The following is an 11,032-nucleotide window of genomic DNA, read 5'->3' as shown; positions in this document are numbered from 1 at the left end:
TGCAGAACTGCTCAGTTCAGATCTGAGTTCAGATGAACTCAGACCTGAACTGATACAAGTTTAAGGTGAATTGGGTGCCATCATCACCCCACTTCACCCTATGATAAATCCGACATACCCCAAAGGTAATTGGATAGCAAAGAATGAAAAAGAAAATTCAGATCTGAACTGATACAGATCTGAACTATAGTTGAGGACTGAACTGATACAGAGCACATTTTGGATTTTGGGTGAACTGAACATTTGCTTTATCCACTTGTAACCGAGCTACATTAGCTAAGGAGGTGTATGTTTGGGTTTAATAATTGTGATACCTCAGTTATTTAATAAAAAAAAAATTAGCACTTTCCAAGTATTTCTATTAGCATTCAGATCTGTAGCAGGGCTGCTATAGTACAACAGTTAGCAGACCTGATTTCAGATTTCTACAAAAGTTGTGTGGACCGAATAGCTTGCAATACCAAACATTGCAGACCCAATTTTCAGGTTTTAGCAAGTGTTTGATATGCATCAGCTATACAGGTTTGGGCTTCAATTGTAGAGCTTAAAATCCTTAAACCAAGCCTAACTTAGGACTGGTTTTAGTTTATTTCAGATCCTTTTAATATATTTTTCAAATCAGATTTCAGCCCTAAAGCATCACAGATTTGATTCCAACCTTAATGGATGTATATTGTAGTGTATACCAATGAGTGTGTATGAATATACAGCTCAGATCTGAATTATTATTTGTTAATTTCTCTGGACTAACAATGCCAAAGACTTGTAGATCTGAACTCAACTAATTTGGGTCTGAATTCAGATGTTGCAATCGATGGATGTAGATAAAGGAACCTTGAATAAGATGATTGGTTTAAATCTGCTTTTAGTATAATCGGCTTCATTTATTCATGATAGGATGTAGGTTTTTGTATTCCAATAATTCACTTTACATTTTCAGTGTGATAGGATTAGTTATTTATTTTCTTTTGTGAATATTGGCCTTTTTATTGCTTTGACCTTAACAGATTATGACAAGCAGACCTGAACTGGAAGAGATCCTTTACGACCCGGAGATTGAACGGACTCTTCGTGTCCATTTAAGAGCTGCTAGGCAAGTCAGACAAGAAGCACAAAAAGCTCAAGAAGCTCAAGAAATGGCTGAGCAGAGGACTATGATGGACTATGCCAAACCCACTCTCACTGGAGCTGCCTCCAGCATTATCAGGCCCAATATTGCTGCTAACAACTTTGAGATCAAACCTGCCATCATACAAATGATTCAAAACACGGTGCAATTCTATGGATTGGCCCACGAAGATCCCAATGCACACATTTCTAACTTTTTAGAAATTTGTGACACCTTCAAACACAATGGGGTAAGTGATAACGCCATTAGGTTGAGGTTATTCCCATTTTCTTTGAAGGATAAAGCCAAAGCATGGCTGAATTCGTTACTGGCAGGATCAATAGCTACGTGGGACGAAATGGCCAGCCGTTTTCTCTCTAAATATTTTCCCCCTTCTAAAACTGCTAAAATGAGGAATGACATCACTACTTTTTTCCTGCAAGAGGGGGAATCTTTATATGAGTCATGGGAACGATACAAGGAGCTGTTAAGGAGAGTTCCTCACCATGGCCTCTCCATTTGGCTGCAAGTGCAGACTTTCTATAATGGTCTTACTGATTCAAATAAGACCATATTAGATGCTGCAGCCGAAGGATCCATAAATAATAAAACTCCTGAGGTTGCCCATGCACTTATTGAGGAAATGGCAGCCAACAACTATCAATGGCATTCGGAAAGAACTCAAACTAGGAAGCAGCAAGGCTTGCATAATGTTGACACTTATACAGCACTATTTGCACAAATAGGAGCACTCAGTAAGAAAATAGATGAAATGCAGATAGCTGCCATGCATGTGCAGCCTCTTAATTGTGAATTGTGTGGGGGAGGCCACATCAGTACAGACTGCCAAGTTGGCAATCAGTTCAGACCATCTACTGAACAAGTTGACTATGTCAGCAGTTTGTCAAGACAGCAGGGTTACCAGAGTCACCATACTTTTCATCCAGGATGGAGGGGACATTCAAACCAGTCCTGGCCAAATCAGCATACTTCCAAGCCGTTCCACCAGACTTATCATCAGCCTGAACCAAAATCCAATTTGGAGGAACTAATGACAAAATTTATAGCAGGTGCAGAAACTAGGTTCCAGAACCAAGAAGCCTCAATCAAAAACCTGGAAAACCAAGTGGGGCAATTGGCACAATTAATCTCTTCCAGACTGCCGGGAACTCTTCCAAGCAACACTGAAGTGAATCCACAAGAGCAGGTGCAAGCTATTACCTTAAGGAGTGGAAAAGAGTTGCCTGAGGTAGAAAAGAAGAATTGGGCTGAACCCAAGGCAGAAACAAGCCTTGGGACCAGACAACAGAAGATGGAACAACCAGAAGCACAACAAGGGATGCACCAACAACCACAAGTTCCATTCCCTAACAGGCTGAAGCAACAAAAATTGGAGAAGGAATTTGGTAATTTTCTTGAAATGTTTAAAAGTTTACATATTAATATTCCTTTTGCTGATGCTTTAGCCCAGATGCCACACTATGCAAGGTTTTTGAAGGAATTATTGGCAAACAAAAGGAAACTGGGAGATGTGGCTACAGTTGCATTGAATGAGGAATGTTCTGCTATCCTTCTGAACAAGCTGCCTCAGAAACTCAATGATCCAGGGAGTTTCACTATTCCTTATACCATTGGCAATTTAAAAATTGAAAAAGCTTTATGTGACCTGGGAGCTAGCATCAATTTAATGCCATATTCTATCTTCAAGAAATTGGGGTTGAATGAACCCCAACCCACTAGAGTGGCATTACAATTGGCTGATAGATCCATTAGACATCCTAGGGGGATCATAGAAGATGTGTTAGTTAAAGTTGACAAATTCATTTTTCCAGTTGATTTCATTGTGTTAGACATGCAAGAAGATGTGGAGGTCCCGCTTATCCTAGGGAGACCTTTCCTGGCTACCGGAAAAGCAATGATTGATGTCCAACAAGGACAACTCAGCCTTAGGATACAAGATGATGAGATAATTTTTAAAATGTCTAATGCTATGAAACATGCACCCTCTAGTGATGATTCTTGTTTTATGATTGATGCCATTGAATTGACAATTGATGAATGCTTCCAGGTAAGTAGAATAACTAATCCTCTTGAACTCTACCTCCAGCAGGGAGAACTTGAAGAAGGAGAAAATGAAAAAATAAACCTCATGATAGCATACCTGAACGATAAGCCTCAATTCAAGGGAAAGGGGTTTCTTAAATTAGAGAACTTAGGCAAATTGCCTGGACCATCAGGTAAGCCATCACTCCAAGAACCCCCCACCCTTGAACTGAAGCAATTACCATCCCATTTAGAGTATGCTTTCCTTGAGGAACCATCAGATCTCCCCGTGATAATTTCCGCAGCGCTGAATCCCTTACAAAGAGAAAAATTATTAAGAGTGCTGTGGGAACACAAAAATGCTATAGCTTGGAAGGTAGAAGATATCAAAGGCATTAATCCATCAATCTGCACTCACAGAATTTTGATGGAAGAGGACAGCAAGCCTTCCGTTCAACCCCAAAGGCGCCTGAACCCCAACATGAAAGAAGTGGTAAAGGCTGAAATAATTAAGTTGTTAGATGCTGGGATCATTTATCCTATTTCTGATAGTTCTTGGGTAAGCCCTGTGCAAGTTGTGCCCAAGAAAGGGGGTACGACTATTGTTCCAAATGAGAAAAATGAACTCATCCCTACTAGAACCGTCACCGGATGGCGTGTGTGTATTGACTATAGAAAATTAAATGAAGCCACCCGGAAGGACCATTTCCCTCTCCCATTTATGGATCAAATGTTGGAGAGGCTAGCCGGGCATGAGTATTATTGTTTCTTGGATGGATATTCAGGGTATAACCAGATACCAATTGCACCAGAAGATCAAGAAAATACCACTTTTACTTGCCCATATGGAACCTTTGCATACCGAAGGATGCCCTTTGGGTTATGCAATGCCCCAACAACCTTTCAGCGATGTATGATGTCTATATTTTCTGATATGGTTGAAAAATTTATTGAGATCTTCATGGATGATTTTTCAGTTTTTGGCTCTTCGTTTGATGCATGTTTGAATAATTTGGAACAGGTGCTTACTAGATGTAAAGAAACACATCTTGTGTTGAATTGGGAGAAATGTCATTTTATGGTGCAAGAAGGCATAGTGCTTGGACACAAGATCTCTCAAAGAGGTATAGAAATCGACAAGGCCAAGGTGGAGGCAATTGAAAAATTGCCAACCCCAACATCTGTTCGTTCTTTGAGAAGTTTCTTAGGACATGTCGGATTCTATAGGAGGTTTATTAAGGATTTCTCAAAAATTTCCAAGCCATTATCTACCTTGCTTCAGAAAGAAGTGCCTTTTGAATTTTCAACTGAATGCCTTCATGCTTTCAACATCTTGAAAGACAAATTGATCCATGCACCTATCATGGTTGCACCAGATTGGACCCTCCCATTTGAATTAATGTGTGATGCAAGTGATTTTGCTATAGGAGCTGTTTTAGGACAAAGAATGAACAAACATTTTTAGCCAATTTACTATGCTAGCAGAACCTTGACTGGACCCCAACTCAATTACACCACCACAGAAAAGGAGCTGCTAGCAGTAATATTTGCACTTGATAAGTTTCGTTCATATCTGATATTATCCAAGGTTGTTGTCTACACAGATCACTCGGCATTAAGGCACTTGCTTACCAAGAAAAACTCAAAACCAAGACTGATCAGGTGGATCCTTTTATTGCAAGAGTTTGACATTGAGATTAAAGACATGAAGGGTGCTGCAAACCTAGCTGCTGACCATCTCTCCCGGTTGGACACGGTAAGCTCAATAGAGGAGATAACCAGCAACATTCGAGAAGAATTTCCGGATGAGCAGTTGTACTCAATACAGAAATACTCATATCCTTGGTATGCTGATTTTGCTAATTATCTAGCTGCACAAGTCCTTCCTCCTAACCTTTCATATCAACAGAAAAAGAAATTCCTTTCTGATGTAAAATACTATCTGTGGGAGGAACCCTTTTTGTATAAATTGTGTGCAGATCAGATCATAAGGAGATGTGTCCCCGAGGAGGAGATGGAGTCGGTACTCCAATTTTGCCATGATAAAGAAGCAGGAGGTCATTTTGGAGCTAGTCGCACTGCAGCCAAGGTTTTGTAATCAGGTTTTTATTGGCCCACACTTTTCAAAGATGCCCATAGGTATGTGTCCACATGTGACAAATGCCAAAGATCGGGAAACATTTCCCGACGGAATGAAATGCCCCTTTCCAAAATTTTAATCTGTGAAATCTTTGATGTTTGGGGTATAGATTTCATGGGACCTTTCCCGAATTCTTTTGGGAATAAGTACATCCTCGTTGCAGTTGACTATGTATCTAAATGGGTAGAAGCCATGGCTTTACCCACAAATGACTCAAGAAGGGTGGTACACTTCCTAAAGAAGCTATTCTCCCGATTTGGCACTCCGCGATCTATAATTAGTGATAGGGGAACTCACTTCTGCAATAGCCAATTTGAGAGGTTAATGCAGAAATATGGAATTACACATAAATTAGCTACCCCTTATCACCCTCAAACCAGTGGCCAAGTGGAGTTGGCTAACAGGGAACTCAAAAGAATTCTGGAAAAGACCGTAGCATCTGCCATAAAAGATTGGTCCATCAAATTAGATGATGCATTATGGGCATACAGAACTGCATTTAGGACACCCATTGGCATGTCCCCCTACAGATTGGTCTTTGGTAAAGCATGCCATTTACCAGTTGAATTAGAACACAAGGCCTATTGGGCTCTTAAATTCTTAAATTTTGACATTCAGGCCACAGGGGCTAAAAGGCGGTTGCAATTGAATGAATTGGATGAATTCAGACTTACCACCTATGAGAATGCCAAAGTTTATAAAGAAAGAATAAAAAACTGGCATGATAAGAACTTGCTGAGATGAGACTTTTATGTAGGCCAACAGGTATTGTTATATAATTCCCGTCTCTGCTTGTTTCCAGGTAAGCTGAGATCCAGGTGGTCTGGACCCTTTACCATTTCACAGATTTTTCCCCATGGGGCTATAGAACTCACCCACCCGGTTCAAGGCACGTTTAAAGTAAATGGTCAGCGCCTGAAACCATATTTAATGGGCGGTACTGTACCCCCTCCATCCACTGTTTATCTTGATAACCAATAATCTTTTATGCTTGCTCATGAACAGGTTAAGGAATCTTTTTGTCATTTATCTTTTTAGAATATTAGTTAGTAAAATAAAAATCTTTTTATCAAAATTCCAATTCTTTAAGGACTCAATTCATCCTTTTCTTTTCTTCAGTTTACTCTAGCAAGTGTGATCCCCTAACACTACGAACATTGAGGACAATGTTCATCTTAAGTGTGGGGGAGTAAGCCCGAGTCTAGGGTATGGGGGCTGAAACCATGCACCCCAACACACATATGCAGGCAATGACATAACCAAAAAAAAAGACTGGAACCCCTCAAGTTCATTACTATTTATTTGATGATTTTTTTTTTAAGAAGAAATTCAATGAGTTGAGGGAGATTGATGTACTTGTTAAGTTTTTATTCTTGTGAATGACCCAATTTGATATATGCATGAGAAAAGGGGAGCTGAATATGCTTTTCAGCATGACTAGCCCTAACTATCTTCATGTGTATGGAAGCCCTTGATTTCATGGTTAATGGTCAAGTGAGCTAGTGCACATCTGAAGTGCTGATTCTTGAGGTTCAATAATTGCAAAGAAGGACAAAAGCCCAAATTGACTCCGCTATTTTGAGCTGAATAGTAAAACTAGCAGCTCAGAACATGAGTCCTACCTCAAGTAAGTGACCAGTGTGAGATGGAGCATAAGATGCACTCACAACAAAAAAAAAAAAAAAAAAAAAAAAAAAAAAAAAGAGAGAGAAAAGTGTGTGAGATGGAGCATAAAATGCACTCACACCAAAAAAAAAAAAAGAAGAAAAGGGTGAGATGGAGCATAAGATGAACTCACCCTTAGAAATAAGTAATTGTGGTGACAACCGAGGTTCAAAGGGGCACTCTAAAGTTGAACTCTCATTGAGATTTAGTTACAGATGTGAAACTTAGTGAAATTTGATTATTAACCTTGACAATTAAGGAGCTGATTTATATATGAATTAGGAGTGAAGGCTAGACTATGATGAAATTCATATTCTCCTTTCCTTGGATCTGATACATATCTTAAATGGTAATTTACAAGAATAAGAGTTGAGCACTTACAAAAGTTCCCCGACTACTCAATGCATTTCTATCTTAAAAAGTTTACCAGGTAAAGGGTGAGAACAGAAGGGGGGAATGTTAAGTTTATGGCTGATGTCTTTGCTTGAGGACAAGCAAAAGCTTAAGTGTGGGGGTATTTGATGAACCTATAATTTATCTATTTTTTATGAGGTTTTTGCATGAAATTTTATGCTGGTTTAATTAGATTTTGCCCTATTTTAGCTTAATTGCAAGAAAGATTTCAGGGGGAGCCAAATCAACAAAAAGAAGGCAAAAGCAAGAAAAGAAAGCCCAAAATTTATCAAGTTCAGCCCGGCCCAGCCATGAGAGCAAGGGAGTTTCATTCGGCCCAAGTAGTGCAAACTAACTCTTTGGAAAACCCAAGGGAAGAAGCCTAGCAAGAAGGAAATTTCAGCCCAGCTCATTTTTAGCCCAAATAACAGCCTAGAGTGTAGCCCACATGAGCTCAAAAACAAGCTAAGTTGTAGCCCAAATAGCAGCCCAAAGGGAGCTAGGGGCGGCAACTCCTAGATGTTTCTTGAAATGAAGGAGGGAGCACTCTAGAAGGTTCATGAGGGGTGTAATACACCCCATTCTAGAGATTTCAAGAAGGGGCAAGAGCCCCCTTGAAAAACTATATAAGGAGGCCTCTAGGAGGGGAGAGAGGTGTTCAATTGCTTGAGAGGAAGGCTCTCCCACTCTTAGAGGTTCGGCCACCTTGAGAGAAGAGAAGAGAAGAGGGCTAGGCACAAGGAAGAAGAAGAAGAAGGGCTGAAGGAAGTTCAAGACAAGCAAGCTAGAAGATAAGGTGAGTTCGAATTGAGGGTTTGTGATTCAAAGATCTTTTGTAATAAATCATTTGTAGTTTCATTCTCTTTTGATTTGAATTCAGTTTCTTTGTTATATTTTCTTTCTTCTTTCTCCTTGTTTCCATTCTTCCTTGATGTATTTCAGCTTGTAAAATTTCAGTTCAGCAATCTAATTCTTTTTTATTCATTCAATTGGTCATGAATTGTACTTGAAGTTTCTTGAATGAGGGTGTTATTGTAGATTTATTCGGCCAACTAACCTTCAAAACTCAGATCTGAATTCTCAGATCTGAGATTGCAAGATCTGAATTGCTTGAAAGAGAATTCAGATCTGCAATTTTCAGATTGGCCGAATTAATCTACAGCTTGGAATTCCTAGAGTGCTTGAGAGAGACTCTAGGAATTCAGATCTACTATTCAAGAACTGAATTAAGTGCAAGGTTAGAGATAACTTGCACAATTCAGTTGGTGATCAATTCAGATTTGAATTGATGCCTTAGAAGTGTTTGAAGAAATGCATGCATGGGGATTAGATTCTTGCTAGAGATAGTAGAACCATCACTCATGCATAGGATGAACATGCGCTTGAGAGAGGCTGTTCATGACCTTGGGGTTTCACCAAACCAAGGCTCAATCATGATTTATTCGAATGATCCAAATTGATAAATTGCTGAATTCTGAGATTGACATTTACTGCTTACTCTTCTAACCTGATTTGAAGGCAATTGGGCCAATGATTTAGATAGATTTTAATTTAGAATTTTTTTTAGCTTTCATTAAAGTTTTGATTATTTGTTGATCAGATAAGAAGTACTCAATTTAGTATTGGTAATTATTTCCTAAATCCTCGTGGGAACGATACTTCACTCACTACTTTATTACTTGAACGGCTAGTGCACTTGCAAGTGTCACAATGAGGAACACATCATGCACCTACCCACAGTCCCTGGGTTTTTATAAGATGGCTTGGCCCAGGGACCACTTAATGTAAGTGTCGGGCCCATAGGGTCCATATGATGTACTCAAGGGGTTCATTGAGTTTTTCACTGAATTCGGCTGGGCCTTGTATTAAAGGCTGGGCCGAACCCATGTGGCTGGTGTGTAGATCAATGCTTGGGTCCCATGCCATACAAAGAAGCCCAACTGGGCAGCAGATTGGAAAGTAATTAGAAACTAAACACTTAATGGGCCAGAAGCCCATTTCGAGGTGGGCTGATATGATCACCCATCCTTGGGGCGAATCTGAGATTAATGTTAGTAAAAGGATTGGGCCTTTAGCCTTATCCACTCTTGGAGACCAAATTCAAATTAGATTTGAATCTGGTAACCTCCTGATAAGATTAGGAGTAAGCTAACTTTATCTGCAGATAGGATTAAGATTATCCCCTATCCAAATACTGATTTGGATTGGGATAACTCCTAATTAGGAGGTTTCTTAATCAAGAAGAAAGGAGGAGAAACCCTAACTAAAAAAAAGAGAGAGAAATACAACAGATTTCGAACCAAGAAAAATCGCAAGAAAGGTTCCTGCGAATTGAGATCATATCTCATACTCCAGAAAAAGAAAGAAGAAGCAGTTCAGCTTTTTCGCCTTTGGAGTTCTCCTCCTGCCACCGCCATCTGTTTTTGCAAGATTAGATCTTTGCAGAAAAAGAAAGTCAAGAAATCTGTTCTTGACATCAGCCTTGCAAGAAAGACTAAAAAAGATTTAGTGTTTAGTACTTCCAGAGGATTCTTGTGAAAGATCCAGTGTGTAGGACGCACCCTGCTGGTTCTGTTCCATCCACAGCTGTGTCATCTTCAGCAGGAACGGATCTTGGAGCATTCTTTGGGCGTGAACACCAACTTTGGGAGATAGTGCTTCTCTGGATCAGGTATATTCCTCCCATTTGTCTTTTGGTACAGATCTGGTTTGATTATGGTTCAAGTAGGATCCTTGAATATTGTATTCTAAATTTAGGGAATTTAGATTTTAAATGGGCTATTCAATGGGCTTTACAGTGGTTAATTGATTGGATCAATTCCTCCTTTACATGTGATGTTTGGATGTTTGATGTGCTGCGACCATGGGCTATAAGTACTTGGCCCATGATGACTCGTTAGTGGCTCTTGCGCACACCATGGCTGAATGCGCATCATTGCCATGGTGTCCTTCAAGGTCATTGGATGACCCCTCTTTGCTTGGTGGGCCCCACAACCCTAAAAAGGGATGCGTACGAAACCCCTAGCTGATTAAGGCCCACCAGAAATCTGACTTTATGAAAGTTAGTGGGAGCCACTCTAGTTTGACCTAAATTAAAACTAGGGCGTATTTTTGTTCCCTCCAGCAAATATGAATGCATGTGATAGGGAGACCCATATGATGGACTCTTTAAAGGCCTTCCGTCATTAGCACAATGATGGGTCCTTCAGTAATGAGGAAACGCACCATAAAATTGGGCTATCCATTTGCTGTTGGATCTATTAGAGTGTTTCATAAGATGATAGGGGCATCATAGACCGATGTGGGAGGGGCTTCACCAGAAAATGGGAACTCTCTCACGGTACCTTGGCGTAACCTGAATATGATGGGTGTGCACTCACTGGACAGAAAGGTTTACCTGAAAACGGCTCTGAACCTTGTCTAACAGAGGCCAAAAGGGAAACTCATTTGATGAGTGGATATGATCCGTCACAGAAAGGTGGTGGGGTTATGCAGCTGAAACAGTTGGCTTCACGCACCCCATGTGATTTCCCACATTTCCAGAGACATTTCGTCGTCTCCGTCACTGAGAAAGGAGGGAAATCTCAGAGATGAACAAATGGGAATGGAACATAGATTAAAAGCCATATCTATGTAGCTAACATGAATCAAACTAAGGTTGTGGACTAATGATTTTGCTATTT

General features: G+C 40.0%; 1 non-coding gene across 1 annotated transcript; it reads right to left on the bottom strand.

Moving 5' to 3' along the window:
* Positions 1 to 1,514: 1,514 nt before the first annotated feature.
* Positions 1,515 to 1,621, bottom strand: LOC148874554 (small nucleolar RNA R71). The gene has a single exon (XR_016106222.1). It is a non-coding gene; the product is annotated as a small nucleolar RNA R71 (small nucleolar RNA).
* Between the last annotated feature and the right edge of the window lie 9,411 nt (positions 1,622 to 11,032).

This window comes from Nelumbo lutea, chromosome 1 (assembly GCF_056320005.1).
Source record: "Nelumbo lutea isolate HS-2025 chromosome 1, American lotus-T2T, whole genome shotgun sequence".
NCBI lineage: Eukaryota > Viridiplantae > Streptophyta > Magnoliopsida > Proteales > Nelumbonaceae > Nelumbo > Nelumbo lutea.
Note: the sequence above shows the minus strand (reverse complement) of the source record. Positions and strands in the feature narration are given on the sequence as shown.